At 40.3% G+C, this 24732-nt stretch overlaps 1 long non-coding RNA gene across 1 annotated transcript; it reads right to left on the reverse strand.

The window, feature by feature from the left end:
• Nucleotides 1-206: 206 nt before the first annotated feature.
• On the reverse strand, nucleotides 207-20750 carry LOC130603496 (uncharacterized). The gene is made up of 3 exons (XR_008973193.1): nucleotides 20519-20750; nucleotides 1028-1094; nucleotides 207-422 (listed from the first exon to the last, which is right to left on the reverse strand). It is a non-coding gene; the product is annotated as an uncharacterized LOC130603496 (long non-coding RNA).
• Between the last annotated feature and the right edge of the window lie 3982 nt (nucleotides 20751-24732).

Raw genomic sequence — 24732 nt, forward strand, 5'->3', positions numbered from 1 at the left:
TGCAATAAAGAATATGAAGTAAAGTCAGAAGATGATGTTTTGGGTAGGCTAGATACGTCATTAGGATCAGTCCAGGAGTCATTTTTGACAAATGATCAACATGATTATATATTTTTTTAGAATTTATTTATTTACTTATTTATTTACTTTAATATACAGGAATTACAGCCAAAATTCATAACTGGATGCTTAATATCTTTAAAATTTAACAGTACAAGTTACACTTTTGAAGCATTGCAAGATACAATACAGACTTCCTGTCAGACACACTTATATCCTTCTCCAAGTCCAGAGCGTCAGATCACATTCGGGTTTCCTTAACAGCAAAGAGGGCTTGGAATATAATTGAAAGAAAACAAAACCTGATGCACAAGTTCTGTGGAAAACAGTGACTGAGTCAGTAGCCACGCTTTCTGGGAGACCTGTCATAAAAAAAATAGGAGAAATTAATCATCTACGAGTATCTTATATTGTAGCAAAATTAAATTTCTCTAAACAAGTGAGTCTTTGTAGTGATTTGATGATCATATTGAAATGTTTGAAAGTACTGCTAATGGCCAGTGTTTGCTGTGAGTGCTGGACTGTGTCCTAAAGCCTTGCACTGGCTGTGCTGATAGGTTTGTTAATCTGTGTAAGGGACTGAAACTCACAAGTGTTGGTTTCACAGCATTAGCTCCAGCTTTGTGAATGCTTCTCAGTCTGTAAGACACAGGGCTCTGAAACAGCATTATCCACTTCCCATCTGCCTTTCCACTCCCATACTTTTGCTACGAAGTGGTGCCTCAACTATTATACTGGAGGCACAAGGAGAGAAAACTGTGACTTCTTTTCTCCTCTGAAACTGCCTGCAAACTAATCCCCACTCAAGTTTTATACTGGAAGCTATTTATTACAGAGAAAAGGTTAAGAGCTTGAGTGGATAATTTTTCTCCAAGTTTTTCTGTTTTTCAGCCTCTCTTCTGAAAACAGTTTTATTGCCAAAAAAAATAAAAAAAGAAGAAAGGCTATTTCACCAAATGTCACATACCTCACTCTACATTTACTATGTAGATTAATTTTTTCAGTTCTTGGTAGATGAGATATTGCTCCTATCACTAGGAAAACCAAAGAAAGGAAATAGTTTGGAATAAGTTGGGTTAGTTATTTGTGAAGTTGTGGACTTTTCCCCCCTCATGTCAATAGTTAAATTGATCTTATAATGGTAATGCCAACAACAGCTCCTCCAACAGGCCTCCATTTGATTATTGTACTCTGGTTTTTGGCTGCCAACAATCTTCACTGATATTAGTTCTACCTGACACCTTTGCTGTTATTTTTACAAAAGATAGTGAGGGTTGAACTGAGCTTCCTTCTTTACAGGTGATCAGATTAGTATTAGAATACATTGGCAGGGCAATAACAACACATCACCTTTTAGTGGTTATGATTTACTCAGTCCTAATTTACAAACTTTCTACCCTCAAAGTAAATTGCATGTTTAGTTTATCAAATTTTTTTTTGCGTACAGTCATACTACTGTAACTCAATGAAGACTCTCAGTGTCAGTTTTCTATTTTCACTGTTAAACAAAAGTGAAATGACTAGGAGGCCAAACATAATGCAGTGGGAGTAAATATATGGGATTCCCCCCCCCCCCAACTTCACAATTTGTCTAATTACCTGTTATCTAAATGAGGTAATATCTTAAAGTGCAAGCAATTTAAATAATTGCCTAATACTTTTAACTGAATTTGGATAGTTTCCTTTAAAAACTTTGCCTCCTGAAGCAAACTTTTTACCCTATAGCAAAGTAGAAACTGAGTATAAATGTTGCTTTGAGGAGAATCATGTGGAATCGAATATAAGCCTTTTGCCTACTACTGTGAGCTGTGCAAAATATGCACAGCGGGATTTTGGTCAGGAGATTGAGAGATTAATATAGAACCGATATCTCTTTGCAGAGGGGATATTCAGGGACTTTTTCATGTATTTAATCACTCCAGAAAAGGCAGCTGAAGTTGTGATATCTTTTTATACGGATTCGATGAAACATCTTGATTTAGGATCTTTGGTTTTTTTTCTGGATGCCATTGCACACTGCAACATATGCAGAAAAAAAAAGAAAGGTGAGTCCAGTAGACTAGTACTTACAGCTTCAAAATAGAAATCCAGAATTATCACATATGCAAATTTTATGGAAAATGTAACATGAAGACTCAATGTACTCATACATACAATGCCGGCAAATGAGAACAGTAATACTGTCAGATTCTTGGTAAACTATCTGTATTCGCACCTCTAAGTTTTGAAACTCTGGAAAGCATTATCCTTAAGTTTTCCCTTTATTTTTCTTATAAAGAATACATTGTAAAAATAATGTTATCATCCTGAGACAAAGAGTTGGAATATATTAATCTGATAGGATTGTTAGGAACATTAACCATTGGTTACTTTCCCCTCTAACTCTGAACTCTATTGGCAGTAACCATATGTACAGTCTTTGGAACATACTTGGCTCACATACAACAACTTTGAAGATGGGATTAAGAATGTAAAAAACCACCCCAAAACCTAGTCATACATGGCCGTGGATCAAAGTCCGGAATAGAACAAAGTAAGTGTCTCTTGAGTCTGGTTTTCCATTTGCTTTTTACAAAATAGGTGTTGGAGAATCTGTGATTTATTTCCCTAGTAATCTCAAAATGAAAGAAGGTGGGTTTATAAAGAATAGCCCTACATTTAGTTTCAATGCAATGTATGTTTGGTGGTGTTTTTTTTTAACCAACAGTCTGTTTTTCAGTAGATTGAATTATCAAAGCTTCTTTGATTTCTTTCAAACAATGTTTTTGAAAGTGCTAATTATTCTGGATATTTCTTTGATCTTTTCTTGGTATTTACACTTCATATGAATTCTTTTTATGTTATATATTAATAGCACATGTATGGTTTATAGTGTTTAAAAGAAATTGCTCAAAAGTGCAACAGTTCAGTGGTTTACATTTTATCGTGTCGTATTATGAGCTGCAGATTTCTAAGTACTCTTCCTAGGGCTGTCTCTGAAAGATCATCCTCGCCCTAGCATCCAGGATGAAATGTGTGTTAGGTTAGGTAGAATTTATAAGAGTGGTTTAAGGGTTTAATTTTGTCTTACATATGCTATAGATTCCAGAAGCTTAGGAAGGACAAAAGAGCGAATCATTTACCTTGATTAGACTATTAAAGTATCTGGGTTTGTACCCGAAAACAGGTGTCAATGATGGGTGCTGTTTCAGAGATGAAAGAAGACAGGTGGGGGATAAGGTAGTCAAGGATGTAGAGAGAATAAAGACAGGAAAAGATTACTGGGGTGATAAAAGGACAGGAAAGACATTTGCTAAAGGGGTAAAGGTCTGTTCATACAAAAAACCTGCAGATGGAGATGAGGAAGCAGCATGAGCAAATCCACAACCTGAGTAAGGATGGCTCAACTGGACTGACAGACTTTGGGATCTTTTCAGCTGTTTCATTTTCTTTCATCTGTTAACCAGTGTCCTGGGTTCAGCAGTAGCAGTCATGTTTCTCCTCCTTGGTAGCTGGTGCAGTGCAGTGTTTTGACTTTCGGCTCGGGAACAGAGCTGATAGTGATGTTTTGGTTTGGCCAAGGACTTTGTGAGCCTCATGCTCTGCCAGGGAGGAGGGGAAGCCGGGAGGAAGCAGAGACAGGACACCTGACCCAAACTGACCAAAGAGGTATTCCATACCACAGCACATCATGCCCAGGATGTAACTGGGAGTTAGCCGGAAGGGCTGGGAGACTGCAGGGTTGGAGGAGGTATCGGTCGGTGCTTGGTCGGGCCTGGGGGGCGAGTTATTGGTCAGCTGGTGCTGAGGTGTTGTATTCTCTTCCCTTGTTATTTCCTTTATCATTATTATTACTGGTGGTAGCAGTAGTGATTTGTGTTATACCTTAGTTACTAAACTGTTCTTATCTCAACCCGTGGGAGTTGCATTCTTTTTTGATTCTCCTCTCTGTCCCTCCGGGAGCAGGGGGAGGGAAAGAAAGTGGGGGAAGTGAGCGAACGAATTACCTGACTGGGTTTAAACCACGACAGTTCTTTTTGGCGCCCAACGTGGGGCACGAAGGGTTGAGATAACGACAGATCTGACTGGATTAATAGTCACTCATCACAATGCTGATTTATTGGCTCTCAGAGTTGTTCTCGTTGATCTCACAGCTTCAGAATGTTGTAACTTACGTAGAGCCGGTATTCGCTGTGTTAGTGTTTATCAAGTGTGGGGCCTGGGCTAAGGTTCTTGTCTCACTGTGCTTTATGGCAATGGCTTGTAATACGGGCGGGCTCCAGCAGCAGGGCGGGACGGACGTGGCCGTGGACTTGTACCTGGCCGTCCGGCTGCTCTTCACCGTCCTGGCCCTCACCCTGCTCTCCATCTTCGTGAGGCTGCGGGGAGCTGAGGGGGAGCGGTCCCGGGAGCCGGCGGCTGCTGAAGCGGCCCGGGAGAGCGGCCCCGGGGACCAAGCGGCGGCGGGAGCGGGGCCGGAGGCCGCGAGGGGACGGCTGCCGGTGGAGGAGGTCGGGGCGGTCGAGGAGCAGAAGGAAGCGGCTGCCAAGCAGCGGGATAAGGCGGCGGAGGAGCCGAGCCCCGCGGAGGAGCCGAGCCCCGCGACGGCCGAGAGCATTCCCCGGCAGCCGCCCGCCGAGCCGCAGGAGGATGCAGGAGACCACGCAGCATTTCCCAGCAAGGCAGAGGAGGAAGAGCTGGACTCAGGAAAAGAGAAGCCGGTGGTGGGAGAGCCGGCAAGCACAGCAGCTACACCAGCCCCAGTGACAAGCACAGCAGCGTCGTTTGAGAGTTCTGAAGGTTTTGAATGGCCTTTGGGTATCCTTGGGACCTGCCTGCTGATTGTGATGGGGATCAGCATGTTGGCACACACACAGACTGTGTTCTACCCACAACCATTTTGTCTGATCTCAAAAGTTAAGCAAAGTCAGGTTTGGGTCTTGTCTGGGGTTAGACGACAATATAGGGAGACCAAGAGATTTTCCCCAAGGCTGGACAGTCATGAGTGGCAGGGTGTGTGGGACAGTATGGGCAAGTATCTAGTCCACTGGGCCCCTCCAGTGCTTTGGAAGCATCGGAGATGGAAGGCAGCTGTATGGAGTCCCCAGCAGCAAGCTGCAGAAACTGTTTAAGGGGACAGTGAATTATTTTGAGCCTGGTGGGCCCATGGCACTTCAGGCCATCAGAGCAGAGATGCAACACAGAGATGGACTCATGATCGAGGGGTGGACTTAGCAATGGACACTATTGCCCAGGTTATTCACGAGTGTGAACACTGCACATAGTCTCTCCTGCTCTGGAAGGCTGGTACAAGAGATGGAGTCTGACATCATGGACCAGATGGACACAGCAGCTTTATAGGGACTGGTCCATGCACTTAGATAAGAGTGACGGTATATTGAAAATGTGGGATCTGAGCATGACGTGAATGGTATGGAATAAGGGGTGGATAATGTCCTGGGTTCAGCAGTAGCAGTCATGTTTCTCCTCCTTGGTAGCTGGTGCAGTGCAGTGTTTTGACTTTCAGCTCGGGAACAGAGCTGATAGTGATGTTTTGGTTTGGCCAAGGACTTTGTGAGCCTCATGCTCTGCCAGGGAGGAGGGGAAGCCGGGAGGAAGCAGAGACAGGACACCTGACCCAAACTGACCAAAGAGGTATTCCATACCACAGCACATCATGCCCAGGATGTAACTGGGAGTTAGCCGGAAGGGCTGGGAGACTGCAGGGTTGGAGGAGGTATCGGTCGGTGCTTGGTCGGGCCTGGGGGGCGAGTTATTGGTCAGCTGGTGCTGAGGTGTTGTATTCTCTTCCCTTGTTATTTCCTTTATCATTATTATTACTGGTGGTAGCAGTAGTGATTTGTGTTATACCTTAGTTACTAAACTGTTCTTATCTCAACCCGTGGGAGTTGCATTCTTTTTTGATTCTCCTCTCTGTCCCTCCGGGAGCAGGGGGAGGGAAAGAAAGTGGGGGAAGTGAGCGAACGAATTACCTGACTGGGTTTAAACCACGACAACCAGGAAACAGGTATTATTTCTTTATACACATACGGATCAGAGGCAGAGAGAGATTTATTTAAGGTCATCCAGGAAGTCTACAGCAGAATAGGGAACTAAACCAGGATTTTCGGAGTTCCAGATCAGTATGCTAACCATGGGACAGCTTATTTCCTCTCTATGGGAGCTTCTGCTGCCAAAATGCATTAGAGGAGAACAAGTCCTTCTTGTTTATATTCCTTTAAAACAAACCTTCATTAGGAATGGGTTCAATACATCACAAATACATTATCAAGATTATCATTAAAAGTTTAATAAATCTCTAAATCCTAATGATAGGATTGCCTGGTGATGTAAATGAAAATGAGATCACAAGGTTCAAGGAAAAGGCAAGTAAGTTATCTGAGAAGAAAAGTAAGGTTATTTGCTGATGCAAGGAAAAAGAATTGAAAAATCTCTGATTTTTTCTGAATTGGAAAAAACGTATTTGTGTAATTGAATATGTCAGAATAATTTAAAAGCTCATTTATTATGAAATAAAATCTGTTTGCTTGAATTCTGTGTCTCAGCAAATCCCCTGAGACTGTTTACATAAAGGAAAACAATCTGCCCATGTTAAAAAACTTTACTCACTTCCCTCATTTCCAGTTCTTCGCTAAGGGTGAAAAAAAAAAAGGCGGGGGGGGGGGAGAGAAAGAAAAAATTAAAAAAAAGAACATTTGTGCAATGCTCTTAAACTTACGGAGATCATACTGTTGCAAAAGCCAACTGTCACTTAGCTGCTATCCTCCACAAAGGATGTTGCTCAAGACATTAATGAAAAAACCTGTACTTTAAGAATAAAACTGTTTATGCTGGGCACTATGGATCCTTACTAGATTATAAGTATTGCTTAACACCTTGAGTACATTGTAATGATGCTCTTCATTTTTAGGGTATTCCACACCTTAGCTTCAGGACAAATAGCTCTGTGTTCATGTGTCTATTACTGTTCCTAGACATGTCAGGTTATGGTTTTGGTACGGTAACTGTAACAGACACACTCAATCTGACTTCTGTATTTTTTCCAGATATAGAATCATAGAATCATAGAATAGTTAGGGTTGGAAAGGACCTTAAGATCATCTAGTTCCAAACCCCCTGCCATGGACAGGGTCACCTCACACTAAACCATATCACCCAAGGCCTCGTCCAACCTGGTCTTGAACACTGTCAGGGATGGAGCATTCACAACCTCCCTGGGTAACCTATTCCAGTGCCTCACCACCCTAACAGGAAAGAATTTCCTCCTTATATCCAATCTAAACTTCGCCTGTTTAAGTTTTAACCCATTACCCCTTGTCCTATCACTACAGTCCCTAATGAGGAGTCCCTCCCCAGCATCCCTATAGGCCCCCTTCAGACACTGGAAGGCTGCTATGAGGTCTCCACGCATCCTTCTCTTTTCCATGCTGAACAGCCCCAACTTTCTCAGCCTGTCCTCATACGGGAGGTACTCCAGTCCCCTGATCATCCTCATGGCCCTCCTCTGGACTTGTTCCAACAGTTCCATGTCCTTTTTATGTTGAGGACACCAGAACTGCACACAATACTCCAGGTGAGGTCTCACGAGAGCAGAGTAGAGGGGCAGGATCACTTCCTTCGACCTGCTGGTCACGCTCCTCTTGATGTAGCCCAGGATACGGCTGGCTTTCTGGGCTGCAAGTGCACACTGCTGGCTCATGTTCATTTTCCCATCGACCAACACCCCGAAGTCCTCCACAGGGCTGCTCTGAATCTCTTCTTTGCCCAACCTGTAGCTGTGCCTGGGATTGCTGTGACCCAGGTGTAGGACCTTGCACTTGGCATGGTTAAACTTCATAAGGCTGGCATCAGCCCACCTCAACAAACGTGTCGAGGTCCTTCTAGATGCCATTCCTTCCCTCCAGCATTATCAACTGAACCACACAGCTTGGTGTCATCAGCAAACTTGCTGAGGGTGCACTCAATCCCACTGTCCATGTCAGCGACAAGACAGGTCACAACACTGATCCCTGAGGGACACCACTCGTTATGGTCTCCAGCCGGACACTGAGCCATTGACCACAACTCTTCATATATCATCATATCTCTTTTCAAAATATTTTCTGCTTTTATTTAAAAAAGAAGGTTCATTCTTTAAAGAAGGTTTTCCTATCAGCACTAAATTTAGGTCTACATGTTGCCAGTATTACTCCTTCTATGGGTCTTGCTTTAATGACAGGCAGTCGGGTCTCTATTTCAACTGTGAGTGAACAGCCATTCATTTCTTTGGCTGAATGCAGTCCTGGCCCTGCTGAAGTCAATGGGGGTTCTGTCTCTGACTACCATGAGGTTTGACTTTCAGCCTGTGCCTCAAATGAGTTTCAGAGTGCCAGTGTTCCCAGTAACAGCAGCTAAACCTAGGGATTTGACCAAGTGTGGCTCCAAAGCTGGCATTGCTGGTAATACAGTCAGCTCTGCTTATGCACAAAACAGGTGAATATATCTTGTGGATGTCCAATGGTGGACACATTTACATCTGTCCAAATGTGGGATTTGTTCATAAATTGACTGCAATGGAAGGTAATACTCTTCATTTAAACATTTTACAAATTTTCTTCTTTTTTTTTTTTTAATTATTATTTAGGACTAATGTTCAGCAGCCTAAATCTAGTTATAGAGAAATGGGTGAAAGTACTTCACCTTGGCTTTTTCTTCTGTCTCATAGTCATGAAAACATATGTCTTTTATAAAATAAATGCCTGAATTTCTCTTGCTTCCCAAAAGAACATAAAATGTCTGTCAGGAAACACAGACATAAAATGTCTTTGGTACACGTATACATGCCTTTCTATCCAACACTGGAACTCACCTTGCCATTTTAAGTCTATGTTAGGAAAGGGAGCTATGGTGCATGTAAGAATGTTTAGGGCTAGAGAGCCTGAGTAGTGAAGAGTGAAGTGGTATTAAGGTCCCCCCAGTAGCCTACTATTACTGCCTGTCCCTGACACCCTAAAGCCAGGATCACCCTAATGATGACTTGTTGGTCCCTGTACTAACTACACTAACTGGCTTTCCAGCTGCTCTGTATGCATACTGTTTTTCAGAGTTTTTCTGAAGCTTTCTGTCTGCTTCCAGTTGCTCGGTAACTTACACAAAGTTATTAGTGTAAATTCATCTTCTTATTAGCCCAGTTGCTTCTAATTGATTTTGTTTTTCAGCACCATAGGCTGATAGCTGGATTTCCTGAAGAAGGGATTTGCTTTTCTTAACTTTTCCCTCACAGCGTATGGTGTATTGACCATGCTGTTTGGTTACTGCTTTTACATTCCTCTCACCAAAATATTTCTGTATGCTTCCTGGTTTCCTGGTACTCTTCAGTTAAATATCACACATTTCCCTCGTATCCTGTTAGTGCATCCACTTGTTTTCTTAACTCCCTCTCCTGTTTTGGCAATGATTTTATTTTCTTTGACGGGATTTCGGTGCCATATAATCTTTTATATATATATATATATATATATATATATATATATATATATATATATATATATATATATATATATTTTAATTTCAACAGGACATATCACAGGGGAACAGTATCCTAAACCTGTTGTCACAATCCTTTTGGAAAGGTAGGATGACATATTGGCCCAAGGAATACAGTGTTTTGTCTTCTGGCAGGTAAGTGGTGATTATTCTAGGCCAGCTGTTTTCCCTGTTTCCTTACCAGCAGTTTTGGTACTTGCACAATTTTTCTCTCTCAGCCCTTCAACAAAGAATAAGAATTCTGGATATGCATCATCAATCTCCAAGAATAAAATAGGCTCCAATACCAGAACATTATTTCTCAATTTTATCTATCACCTTGTTTTATATCAAACTTCCCAATAATTCACAGTGCTGCTGCATCTGTCAAGATGAGTCTTCTGCTGTGTTTAAAGGTAATAATTCTAATATCTGAGTGGAAATGGTGTGGAAAAAAAAAAAAGCCATACAAAATGAACTCTAGTCTCAATCTTTTTTCTTAGATCTCTCTCTATATTGTCAATAAACTGGCGCAAATTGCAAAGATTAATTATCAACCAAGATCCTGATGTTGTAATGCAGTCTGTTTCAGCTGTCGTAGGAAACTTCAGTTCATACAAAATTTCAAGGAAAACCTGTAAAGCAATGGTGGCTGCAAACAGCTTGGGCTGGAGCTGCAAAGATGCATTTTCTGTTGGATAGCAAAGTATTTTCCTACCAATGATCACCCTTGTACTCCTTAGCTCAGTGAGTTCCCATATGTCATGGTTTAAGCCCAGCTGGTAACTCAGAACCACCAAGCCACTCGCTCACTCCCCTTCCCGCTTCTTCCCACCTGCTCCCAGAGGGATGGGGAGGAGAATGGAAAGAATGAAACTCCCATGGGTTGAGATAAGAACAGTCCAGTAACTAAGGTATAACGCAAACCACTGCTGCTACCACCAATAATAATTAATTGATGGCTTGGCTTTGCGAGCGAAGATTTTGGAAGGGCTTTACCCATGCTTACTACAAGCACAATGACCAAGGGCATGTGGGATATCAAAATTCAGTTGGAAAAAAGGCTGCTTAGGCAATCAGGAAGTGTCCGACCAGGACTGTCAACTCCTGAGCTAACTCGAGCTACCCATGCACTGGTCCGCCCACATGCAAGGTTGGATCTGCAGCTACCCATGCACCTTGTCACCTGCCATTTCGACCCTCACCTGTCCATTCAGACAAGTGACAGTAAGCCCTTCCAGCCTGCGCAGTGGATTTTTTAGGTGAAGCGCAGCTTGCGCAGGACTGGACCAACCCTTTACACCTGAGGTTTAATTGCCACAGCCTAGCTAGCTAGGATGGTGACAGCAAAGTCCACAGGTCGTGGGTTTTGTAAGAGTGTCCTTCTCTATGATGGAAGACCATACAAGGCTAGACGAGCTCCATCTGCCCGGGTTTGGAGATAGAAGTTTTCCTTCCCCTATGAGGAAGGCCTGTCTTCACTAATGAAGATTCAGGAAGGGCTTTAACCCACATATTCTGAACAGCACTGTCATTTCCTGGGTCAATCTCTAGCGACGGATGATGCAACGGTACAACATCGAGCATCTAGGCAGGATTCTGACTTAGAGGCGTTCAGTCACAAGCCCGCAGGTGGTAGCCTCGCACCAGTGGCTCCTCAGCCAAGCGCGTGCACCAGGGGTCTGAACCTGCGGTTCCTCTCATACTGAGCAGGCTTACTATTGCAGCAACACATCATCAGTAGGGTAAAACTAACCTGTCTCACGACGGTCCCTCGCTTCTGGCACCAAGAACCCCGCATGTCCTGGGAGCAACCCGCTCCATGGACAGCGGCAGGTGGGGAGTTTGACTGGGGCAGTACACCTGTTGAAGCGTAACACAGGTGTCCTAAGGCGAGCTCAGGGAGGATGGAAACCTCCCGCGGAGCAGAAGGGCAAAAGCTTGCTTTATCTTGATTTTCAGTATGAATACAGACCATGAAAGCGGAGCCTCACGATCCTGGCTTTTTGGGTTTTAAGCAGGAAGTGTCAGAAAAGTTACCACAGGGATAACTGGCTTGTGGTGGCCAAGCGTTCATAGCTTTCTTCATAGTTTTTGGCCCTTCGATGTCGGCTCTTCCTATCATTGTGAAGCAGAATTCACCAAGCGTTGGATTGTTCACCCACTAATAGGGAACATGAGCTGGGGTTTAGACCAATAATAATAATGATAAGGGAAGAGAATACAACCACTCATCACCTGCCGACCAATACCCAGCCCAACCGAGCGGTGATCTAACCCTTCCGGGTAACTGCCCTCAGTTTATATAGTGGGCATGATGTGCTGTGGTATGGAATACCTCTTTGGTTAGTTTGGGTCAGGTGTCCTGTCTCTGCTTCCTCCCAGCTTCCCCTCCTCCCTGGCAGAGCATGAGGCTCACAAAGTCCTTGGTCAGAGTAAACATTACTGAGCAACAACTAAAAACATCGATGTTATCAGCGCTGTTCCCAGGCCAAAAGTCAAAAACACAGCGCTGCACCACCTACTAAGAAAGAGAAAAATGACTGATACTGCTGAACCCAGGACGCCATACAATGTGTTGCAATATGTCTTCTCACATCGGGAATAGGGAGAATGTTATATTCCGTGTTCCAAGCTGTAACTCATCTTCCCTCTGAATCTGAAAGCCACTAATTCTAAGGAAGATGATTTTTAACAGATTTTAATTTTTTAAATATTTCTCCTATTTTTTCCTATTAGCATGTTTTGAACTACTGTAGTCAGCCTAAAAACTTGATTCAGCAGTGTGACAGTATGACAGCTTGTGAACCAGAGGGTTGTGCCTTACACAGAACACGCTTGTCGCTACTTGATTCTCCAAAGGCCTCATTGTGAATGCTGTGTACATTTGAGACCACTGTTTATAGAAAGCGCAGACTAATTTGGTAACTTCTCAAGATGATGAAGCAATAGCATGACCATTACATTTTTGGTCATTAGTTTTTTCTTAAATGATGTTCAAAAAGTTCAACTTTTTCTGCCTGAATTTTTTAAAAGAGGATTGTCCCATAACCTGTTACTGTTAGTTTTGTTGCTGTTTTAGATGTTGACAGGTTTTTATGGTTGATGGTATTCTTTCTGGTGTGTGTGCGTCTTTTTAAATTTTCTCATTAATGTTTTAATAAGAAAAACTTTTTGTCTCTTTTTGTATTCAGCTACATTTTACATATATTCTCCCAAAAGATAACATACATCTTACAGAGATATTAATAGCTTATGGATATTGATGCATTCCATCCACAGGTAACTTCAATAAAGGAAAATTGCTATGTATCTAATTAGGGCCTCAGCATCTTATCTCCAGTTTATTATTCTGTTGTCAATGTACCTCAGCAAATATGAGGACAGAGAATTTAAGCAAAACCTGAAATATTATTTGCTGTATACAGCTGAGGAAAAATACCAGATCACACTGAATTTCATCAAAGAGTAGGTTCTGGCAAAGAAAGGATACTGCACTCAGTACTCTTACAAACCTCTGAGTCACTTTGACCTATTCTTTTTTAATCCTGTATGTTGCTTATGATATGTGCTCCTCTGCCTGTGACATTTACTGTGGTTACTGGGGTTGCTGGGATATGCTGCTTTCACACTCACGTTATGAAAAAAGTATTTTCAAAGTGAAACATGTAAACATGAGAGTGGAAAGCAGCAACTTTTCCTGGCCTTTTTGACTCATAGAATCATAGAATAGTTAGGGTTGGAAAGGACCTTAAGATCATCTAGTTCCAACCCCCCTGCCGTGGGCAGGGACACCTTACGCTAAATCATATCACCCAAGGCCTCGTCCAACCTGGTCTTGAACAGTGCCAGGGATGGAGCATTCACAGCCTCCCTGGGCAGAAGGTGCCGTGATAGAGACAGTGACTTTGTGTAGCAACAAGTTCCTCATTTTTATTTCTTTTTTTCATTCAGGTGTGGAATTTTTAAAAGGAATTATTCACCATTGATCTGTATAAAGTACAATGTTATCACAGGCTGTACAGTCCCAGATTAACTTGGATTAACAGTGCAATAAAAATAAACCCCATAATTTCATTAATTCTGACCAATGAATACATCAAAAAAGTATAGCTGCTAAGGAAAAACATTATACATAGTATACTTAATAAACAATAAATAGACAATTTTAAATTTATACTCTCTTAGGAAAAAAATACAAATTCTGTAATCAGTCAAAAAGGGTAGTATTGTTACTGGAAATTACTACCTTACCGATTGAGCTCTATTTTTGGTCACAATGCATTTTACATTTAGGATGTACCTGTTTAATATTTAAGATGTAGATCTTTAAAAAACTGCTAGTATTAATTATTAGAAAGTGGGAAACATTAATTAAAAGTATTTTCTTTTTTCAAGCATTGAAATTTATTTTCTTGTCTTTCATAGCTTGCTAGTACCATTCAAAAAAAGTGTCCTGTGTTATCACCATGAACCACACTGCCTTTCTATGTTACCTTTCCATTCTCATATGAAAAGAAATAATCTACTCGTGAAAATCCTGCATGCAATAATTTGCTATGCTTTTCTTTTTTCTGGCCTTTAAGATGAAAATAATCATATAATGGCAAAATAAAGCAAAAGGAAATAAAAACCTGTTTCAAATATAAAAATTAATTAATCAATTTACTTAAACCCCCACTGAATAAAATGTATGCAGTTGAACCAGGCTGTCAGGTTTGGTGGTCCTACCCAGAGTTGCACCAGCGCCCTTACCAGCACACTTCACAACCACCCACCTCTCACCTTTAGTACATGCTTCTGATGTTTTCCATTGCTCAATCTAGTCCTGTTAGTGCTAGTTTTGTCTCCTTGGGCTTCACCCTAAACAGTTCCATTTCCTCTTTTTTTTTGTTTTTGGTATTTATTCTCATGTAGAAGAAAGATAATCAATTCTCCCACTTAATTTCTGTTTAGGCTGCCTGTGTTGATTAATTTATTGTATTATTTCCTCAAAACTCACATTTGTCATTCCAACCCTTAATCCTTCCACTTATTTAATTAATTCCAAATGCTTGGTCATCTACAGTAGCAAGGCTAAACAATGTAAAGTTTTCTAGCCCTAAGGAAACAGTTACATATTTACCTAGACAATTCCCTTGTCAGTCAGCTTTTATCAGACATCATGGAAGCTCTTCAGAGGACCTCGGACAAGTAGATATTAGCTATGAAAGCTAAATAAAAATAATAGGAAAGGCTGATCCTCTTAAAAAATAAATCAAAATGCTAGAAGTCATTCAAAATGGAAACATGGACATTCACTGACAGGTTTTGCTCCTTAAGTACAGCTCAAGTGTACTAGGACCTGAAGTGGCAAGAGGTCGAAGTTTGCCCTTCATCCTAAGGGCTAAGTAATTCTCAGAAGGAAATAATTCTTATCTCATACTGGCCAATTACATAATGTTAAAAATGAAAGTACAAGAATCAAAGTCGGGGTGAGATGAAATGTCCTCTTATAAATCCCTCTTGTAAATGTCCTGATACTTGATTAGTTAGTCAAATTTCAACAGAAATGGTACTTTTCCAGCAGCCTTACAGACTCATCCCTGTTTAGCACTTTTCTAGCCCAAATCAGGCTACTCAAAAGCTGTCTTGTTTTCACTGCAGTGCCACATAGTGATGGTATTATGGATTAATTTTGTACCTTCTTTATTTTTTCATTTCCTTAATTTTTCATGTGTTTTAGTTCTTTTAAGTAAACAGCTCTGTGCCTACTTCAGTTTCCCAAGCTAGACAGTAGAAGTCTGATACATAATTTCTGAGTTTGCTATTAACCAGCTATGACCTCAGGCAATCAGAATGTTAAAATTCTACTAATTGTTTTGTTACTAATTAAAGACTAAAAAAACCCTATCCTTATCAGGTTTTTACAACCTGTAGCATTGCTAATGGACTCACAAGCTGCTTAAGAAAGCCCAGAGTTTTTAATTCTTTAACCATCAGAAGTCAAGACTCACTCTTTCTGTGCTTGCACTCAAGTATGTATGTGATCTACTATGTATATACAAATGTGTGAGGCTGGCCTCTAAGAACCTTTATGACACTTCGGGATATGCTTCTGTTTTGAATATGTAAAGCTAAACTTTCACATTGAGTGCTAGCATCTGGAGAGTGTGGCTGCAAAACTAATTCACAGATGTTTTGTCTCTGCCGCTGTATCTTTAGATGCACATGGGCCCATCCAGTTACTGAAACCTTGCATCTGTGATTTGTTTGGTCAATCCGGTCATGCAGAGGTCTGTTACCAATGTTAAACACTTCCTTTGTCCCAGAAATCCAACCCTATACCTTTCAGAAAACAAAGCCAAAGAAAATCAGTGTATTTTCATGTACTAGATGTGAATTCCTCTTTGCTTTCTTTCTTCTTAATATGCTCTCAGGCTTTGATGGTCTAGTTTCTTGCTGAACATCTTGTTCTTCTCTCTTGTCTCCAGTGAAAGTCCACTAACGCTATTACTGGAAATATCATTATCTTTCATTAGCCCACTCTTTATCAAATCCGACTGTTTATCAAGAGCAAGTGGTTTATTGAGATTTCAGAGGTAAATTGCTTGGCTTGAGGCTGTATCTATACAGATTGTATTAATTTAGTAAGAGCTGAATGGTTACAGAGCTGCCTATCACACTGAAAATGAAATTTTTTCTAATTAAATACACAAACCTTTTTACCACCTTTAAAATGGATATTGCTTGAGGTAAGCCAACACTGTGAGAATTATAAAATATTAGATCATTCTTATTTAAATATCTCCACAGACTTCACTACTTCATAAATGTGTGCTTTTTCTTTTCATTACTATGAATTTATTTTTTCATCAAAAATTATCTCCTGCCAGGAAATGCAAACACTTAGCTGGAAGCCTTGAGGCTGTGTTCCCACTTCTGGTTGTGGTTTGTTGTTGAGTCTAAAGTTTAAAGATCACACTTTGTTTTAAGATACTAGCAATTCTAGGAAAAAAAAAAAAAGGCGTGACAATACTAAGCTTTTTCTAAAATTAGATTTGCTTGCCTAAGCTGTTGCCTTATTCTAATTTCATTTGGTTTACTCTGATGTATCACAAACAAAATTTATTTCTTCCTCCTTTTAGATGCTAAGATATGCAGATACCTTTTCAGAACTTATCTGCAGCAATCAGGTATTTCTTCATCTCTAGCTACCGTGGCATGGCTCAGGGACAGAACTGTGTCTCTAAATGTAACAGTTGGCTGTTGTAGGACTGCTTTTTTTCTCCTAATCAGCTGTCATTTATATTGTTTGTAACCCAAAGCCCCCTGCTGTTGGCTTCTCTTTGATGTGGAAGAAATAGTAGTATTTTTCTACAGCATAAATTTAAAGGTAAAGCCTGTATGCAGGATACAGGATTCCAGGAATGCATATAGCAGATGTAAAAACTGGAATCTTCATAGACTGTGACACACATTATTAGAAAGCTCTTATGCCAAGTGATGAAATTATTAACTCACAGAACTCCATCAGTTTGTCTCCCTTCATATTTGCAAATGCAAAAGGATTCTATGCTAAAAAGATACTTTTGGTTTTGTTCTTAAATACAGCTGTGATCTGTTTCCTGATACTTTTGATAATCAGGAGTAACTAGTATTAATCTGATCACGATTTTGTAACAGAAAAGCACATACACATTTTGCAGTATTAACTACAAGCTGTTAAAGAATTTCTCTTGGTTACTTGGTTACAGCTTTGATTGTCCCATCAGTATCTGCTTACAAGAAACAAAGGATCACACTTATCATTTCTTTGTTATCAGTTTAAATGTCTTTTTATTTTTGCACGAATTGGAATAGATGCATCTGAAACTGAAAGCATCGTATTTCACATTAATTGCCTGAAAAATGCTTGTCAGGGGCCAGATCATCATACTGAAAGATGACACTCAATAAAGGTAGCTTTTATGTTTCTGGGTAGAAGATTGCTTCAGCCTCTTCTATCTATTTCTATGGATTGTAAACCCTTCAGGAGCAGGGTCTCTCCTGTGACTGTTCACACCATCCTGACTATGCCCCAGCTATGAAATAAGACCATCGTAACACTGACAAGCTTTCTTGTGTTACCTGCATCCCTACCCTATCTTCTCCCCCAGACTCTTCAACTTCTCTGCATTATCAGTGAGTAATGAACTTCAGATGGAGTATTTCATAGGCTGTAATATAAAAATTACTTCAAATGAAAGCAGGTGTGGAGTGTGATCACAGCTCTCAAGGAGTTGTACAGGCCTTTTCTGACTTTCAGCTGTGCCTTTGACAGGGTTGAGGCTGCTAAAACCTACGTGAAGTGCTGCAGGGCACTGAACCTGCCTAGCAATAAATTGTTAGATTTTAATTCCACCCTTCTGCCACAGATAACAGGCCACAAAAAATGGTTTAGAACTCCCCCTTTTAAAGAAAAATGCATAAGATCATAAAATAGCATTTTAAATGTGATTTACCTCTCTTAGTTAACTTCTTAATTAGATGTCTCCTGGAATTGGTAGCTCATTTGATGAGTTAATTAATAACATTGCTCTTTACTGTATTTCTTATATGAAAAGTTGTTCCATTTAACAGCATTTCACCCTTCTTTTGAGACCATGCTTCCCAAACAAAGGCTTTCAAAATCACACAATTAAAAGGAGACAGGCAGAACATCTCTTTAAAACTACTGATTGTAACTAATGCACTGATTGCAGTGCATTTATTGTTTGGTGTTTAAATTCTATAACTGTTTATTGAAATATTGAGAGAATATGATTTTATTTTTTTTTTGTGAAACTAAAACTCTGAGGGGATAGTTCTTTACCTGTCAGCTAGACCAGAAACTAACTGAGTAGAACAGAAACAGCATGACTACTAGAATTTGTAATGAACTCTGTGGACTATGGTTTATTGCTTTTAAGTAAATTACTTCTTTGAAGTCACTGTGGAAAACCTGTTTGCAACCAATATGACCCTTTAATCTCAAAATATTCTTTAGAATGGTTTAATCTATCAAACCTTCACATATTAAGTCTGTAAACATGTGTACAAGCAAAGAAACCAAATAATACTGCATAATTTGAAGGCATACAGCAGGCATACCCTTAATGAGATTTATTCCTGTAATGGACTTATTTTGGCCATTATGGCACATGGCATAAATATAATAGGTTAGGAAAATTTGAAGGAAATTATTTCTTTATTTAATTTGACCTGAGAAGAATGATTGAAAAGAATACTTGATGAAAGATTTCTTCTGATTTGGTTTTGCAGTGTTTCCATTTTGGAGAATGGAATAAGATAAAAGGAGTTAATATGGCTCTGCATTTAGTATCACTTTGTAGATTGTTTATTCTTATGTGTCAGAATATTAAAGAAGTGAGTCATAACAGAGAACATTTTGTCCCACATGTTTAAAATGAACAAAAGAAAATTATACTGTTATTGTTATGGTTAGAACAGTACTTCCAGTCTTGATTAAGCCTGCTCACTACAAATTACCCCAGCCTGAACAGGCAAGATTCATGTCAGTAACGGCAAAATCTGTCTCCTCTGGCAATTTAAACTTTTAGGTCTAAGGTCACACAAAAAAAAAATGATACTTTACATAACTGTAAAGGAGACAACCCTTGATCCTGAAACGTCACATTGATGACCTTTAAAGGTCCCTTCCAACCCAAACTATTCTATGATTCTATGATTTTATGATTGAACTTTAAAAAGTACATTTCTGACTGTTAAATCTGCTGTTAATTAAGGACAGCCGAATGAGTACATGAAGCTTCCAGAAATTCTTGAAGAGAATGCTTGCAAATTTGTGGATCTATAGGAAGAACTACCTCAGATTATTTTGTAATCAAGATTTAAAAAGTAGTTAAAAGATGTTTCAGTGTCACACCTGCTGTATAATCACCTTGCTATTAGTCTGTTCCTCTTCCACCATTTCTAAGGTGCACACCTTTACAAATTAATGCATAAAACTGTACATAGGAAAGAATCAAACTATACAGCGAAGGATTCTAACCATCCCCCCTGTATGCCTTGTAGTGAGAAAAGTAGGTATCAAGAAAGTAACAGATACAGAAGGTTTTCAAATGAAGAAGAAAGAAGGGGAATCACTGTTCCCCAGTTCCTTCTGTTATAATCAAGTTAGGAAGTTCATAGTAACCAAGTGATTCAGAGTGACAGTATGTGATTAAGATGAAAGTAAGTGTATGTCTACGTTGGAACAAATGCAAGTCAACAAACTGATGTAATGAAAGGATTCAGTAGCCATTCCAATATTTAGCACTGGTTGGCATGATCTGTTAGTGAGTCATCTGACCAAGAAACAGCTTCTTCATTTTATGTTTACGCAAACATGGCTAAGAACAAATGTGAATAAGACAGCAAAGAATTTTTTTTTTTTCCTTGCATGTCCTGGTAAATTACAAATATTCTGGCTTGGGCTGAAAACTTTTGGGTTTAGTCATTTTTTTTTCACTTGAAGTTCTGTCTGTGTGTTTAATAACTGGATGATAGATACTTGATCTCTCTCCTCCCTCTGCTAACATGGTTTGGCTCTCATGACTAGGTCAAATTCAGCTATTTCAGAAGTTTAGCTAATGGTTTTTTTGTCTGCTCAACAAGGAATTGCTTTGCAGGTCTGCTGGTATCTCAGAAACAATTTGTTGATTGGGTTCAAACAGGCCCATCAGCCATTTGATGGGCAAATTCCTTCATTGAAGGAATGACTCTGAATGGACTAGAATTCTTCTTGTGACATGATCAAGATCTACATTAAGCCAGAATATCTGTCTTTGCTCTTCTTAGTGAAAAGAACTACAGTGCAAATATGAATGCCACAACTTATAGCAAAAACTGCATTCTCCTTTCCCTCACTCTCCAAACTTCACCAGGGAAACTGGGACTATTTTCCCTTTGTTCTGTCTACAGAAACTCTTACCTCCTTCTCCAGGATGAATATGTCATTATCAAGACACAAAAATTTGAACTTCCTTGCTGATAGGGATGTTTAGAAAATAAAAAGCCATTATCCACAGCTGTACTTCCAGTAAGAGCAAACAATCCCTTTTTAGATATCAGCAGGTGGAAACCTCAGCCTGTTTGTTGTTACAATTTCTGATGACCTGTCTTGTTTTTATTCCACTCTGGTAGCGAATGCCTACTGGCATGTTGGTGTTCTCAACCAACTGATTTTGGGGCTTGTTACAAAACACTATTAATTTATATTTAACTACCTAGGAACTTCCTCCTTTAACTGCATTGGCCAGTGTCCCAATTCAGGCAGTACTTATGCCAGAATTTTTGACTGCTTTATAAACTGCTTCATCGTGAGACATGAAGGTCAGATTGGCAGTTATTTGAATGACAAAGCCATGGATGAGCTGTTCAGTGCATTCTGCTGAACTTTGCTTTATTTTTTAATCCAAGAAGTGTTTTAACGTATTTTAAAATGAGTATTTTGAATATGCCAGGATACTAGAAGTATGTATTTTATCCACCTCCCTCAAGAATCAAGCAAGCCCAGGATCATGAGACCAGATCTTTGAGGAGAAATACTGCACCTTCTATTACTTGCTTCAGGCACCTACACTGTCGAACTGTACACCAACATGATAGCACCAAGTGTTGGATTGTTCACCCACTAATAGGGAACGTGAGCTGGGTTTAGACTGTTGTGAGACAGGTTAGTTTTACCCTACTGATGATGTGTTGCTGCAATAGTAAGCCTGCTCACTATGAGAGGAACCGCAGGTTCAGACCCCTGGTGCATGCGCTTGGCTGAGGAGCCACTGGTGCGAGGCTACCACCTGCGGGCTTGTGACTGAACGCCTCTAAGTCAGAATCCGCCCTAGACAGTTGATGTTGTGCTGTTGTGTCATCGGTTGCTCGAGACTGACCCAGGAAATGACAGTGCTGTTCAGAATATGTGGGTTAAAGCCCTTCCTGAATCTTCGTTAGCGAAGACAGGCCTTCCTCATAGGAGAAGGAAAACTTCTATCTTCAAACCCGGGCAGATGGAGCTCATCTAGCCTTGTATGGTCTTCCATCATAGAGAAGGACACTCTTACAAAACCCACGACCTGTGGACTTTGCTGTCACCATCCTAGCTAGCTAGGCTGTGGCAATTAAACCTCAGGTGTAAAGGTTGGGGCCAGTTCTGTGCATGCTGCGCCTCACCTAAAAAATCCACTGTGCGGGCTGGAAGGGCTTACTGTCACTTGTCTGAATGGACAGGTAAGGGTCGAAATGGCAGGTGACAAGGTGCATGGGTAGCTGCAGATCCAACCTTGCATGTGGGCGGACCAGTGCATGGGTAGCTCGAGTTAGCTCAGGAGTTGACAGTCCTGGTCGGACACTTCCTGATTGCCTAAGCAGCTTTTTTCCAACCAGATTTGCCTATCCCACATGCCCTTGGTAATCATGTTTGTAGTTGTGGGTAAAACCCTTCCCAAATCTTCGCTTGAGAAGCCAAGCCATCAATCTTATAAAACATTTATTTTGTATCTCGGGCAGAAACATACAGTTTTGTCTTACCACTATCAAGATGGGACCTAAATCAGAAACTATACCTGATTCTGAAAGGGGGCACAGCAGTCACACAATGCTTTTAAGAAAGCCCTATTTGTAACATTTGTATGAGCCTTCAAATGCTTAACGATTGGTGGTATCCTTTATTGTGCACTTATTGCCCCTCCTCTACTATGTACATCATCACCTGCCATAGTATTGACCTAATTTTCTGCCTACATTTTCCAGACATGAGTTGTAATTAATTTCTAAAGCAAAATCAGCCTTGATCACTCTTAACTGTTTCATGAAATGATATTACAAATTGTTCTTCACTTACACGTGATTTAAAATCACCACCTTTGAAAATCTGCTGTAAAACTTCCAGACATGTAAATTATTCCTCATTTTCTAATAATGAGAATTCTAAATAATGCTACTAAAATCACAATAACAGTAATGCTGGGGTTCTTGAGTGATTCAGACTTTCAAGGCTGTAATGTCTGCCTGTTGCCTGCTTCAGAACAGAGCATGCCTCTGCCCAACTCACCTCTCACTATTGTTTATAAGCCTCTTAAAACTCATCCTTTGCATACATTTTTTTTTCCCTCAGCCATATAATATTTAGAGTGATGTGTATGCATCAAAAAATGTGCAACAGTGCCTGATGTAAATCCAATCTACTCTAAATCTCCTTTCTTACCTTCATCTGTATACCTGCTTTGTCATTTTAATCATTCATCTTGTATAGCTGGATCTTTGATAGAAGTTGCTCCACAGGCATGGCAAGGGTAACTCCAGAGGAGAAGGAAGTCCTGAAGGACTGCTAATTTTGAAGAAAAGGAAGACAGTAGCTCTATCTGTTTGTGCAGTGTGTGCTGTAGGACTCGCTGTCAGTGTCTGTGATCTCAGAAGTCTTTTTTGTCTCAAACAATTACAGGCTGAACAATGTGGCATTTAACTGAATGATTTTCACTGACAGTTTTATCTAACTGAGGTGCCCCAAATCTGATCCTATTTTATTAATTTCCATCTATAGTTATTTTGATTTACTGCTTTTGTCTTCTAAACACATTTATATCACTGGTATTTCACTAAATGTGATCAGTTGGAAAGATGACATTTACTGTTGTCATGTACAAAGAAAAAAAGGTTTCCAATGTTTAGTAGCACAAAATGTGAATATGTGACAAAAATACATACTAAGTGTCAGTGAAGTCTGCACAAGAAATTCAAAAGAAGATGACAAAAGAGGAAGAGATACCAGTATTATTTGCATTCTACCACCTTCAATGTTGCTACTGAAATGTCTGTTTATTTTCAGCAAGGTTGTCTGGAGTTGGTCTTTAGTGAAAAATTAGTGCAACACTTGAGTATGCTTGTGGATTTGTAGCAGGAAGCTCTGAGGATTTGATTACTGTACACTTCAGTTGTCACCCAGCAACATGCTTCCCCAGCCTGAAGAGGTTTATCTTTCTCCCATTGTCGGAGTTTGGTAATCAATGGGTGTTTTGCAATTAACAGGAGATGCAGGCTGTCTTTTTCTCCCTGCATATATGTCATAACAATGCTTCTGAATTTAAATCCATGAAACATGAGCAGAAAATGGTGATTCCTTCATTCAGGTTGAAACTTGGGGCAAAAAAAGTATTTATATTCTTGACCCTTGGATTATCCAGGAGTCCAGAGTTTTGCAAGAAATACAGGCTCCAAAGAATGTAAATGCTGAAGTCTGTAAGCCAAGCCAATGGCACTTCTTCAGTTCCTCAGTCTTTTGTGGCTTTTGAGCAGCACAGCCTCTAAGAAACACTCTCATGTGACTATAGCTTTTGTACACCTATAGCTTTTGGTTTCAGCCATATAAGGGATCTAGCAAGCCCAGGTCCATATCGGTTGATTGGCAAACTGTTGATGAGAGGAAAAGCCACTGCCCTAGTGAAGATGACATTAATCTTTCCCTTCCTGCAGCTCTGGCTCAGGTGCATGACCTGTGAAGAGTTTGCTCCCCCTGAGAAAGCAGTGGCTCCCCAGCCATGACCCACAGCAGAAGCTGTGATGGGACAATTTTGGTCACTGTTGTTTCCATTAGTGGCAGGGAATGAAAAGAGGTGTCCATTAGACAGTATGAAAAACTTCCTTCTGATGGTGTGATTGGAATTTTTGCTCATCCACCACGTTCTGAAGTTACCATCCCACTTAGCCATAAATCACCCCATTCCAAAGAGACCATTATTTCAGTCATTCTTGTATCAGAAGCAGAGAAACATGTACAGGGCTGAGCTGAAGATATACTGTTCTGTTTACAGTGATGCTTAACATGCCTGCTGCTTTGCAAACAGTACAAAACTGTGTTGTGGCACTTTGTGCCCTGCAAGTTGTACAGGTACAGGAGCACCCCTCTATGCCTACTGTCTGAAAAGAGAGATGGAAGTTTATATATTTACCTTCCTAACAGTCTTTCTTGCTCTCCTTTCCTCATCTCTGCAGCAAGTGAAATGTCACTGTCCCTCCTTTTGGCAGACCACTGCTTTTCTCAGTGTTTTCCTTCCTTAATCTAACCACATTTTTACAAGCACACCGAAACATCTGTCTTGAGGTTATTCTCTTTTTCTCTTTGACTGGAGGTACATGACAATAGTGTTTTAG

The sequence above is a fragment of the Pezoporus wallicus genome, unplaced genomic scaffold (genome assembly GCF_028554395.1).
Source record: "Pezoporus wallicus isolate ANWC-B61680 ecotype Strahan unplaced genomic scaffold, APGP_CSIRO_Pwel_v1 contig_5908, whole genome shotgun sequence".
In the NCBI taxonomy this organism is placed as follows: domain Eukaryota; kingdom Metazoa; phylum Chordata; class Aves; order Psittaciformes; family Psittacidae; genus Pezoporus; species Pezoporus wallicus.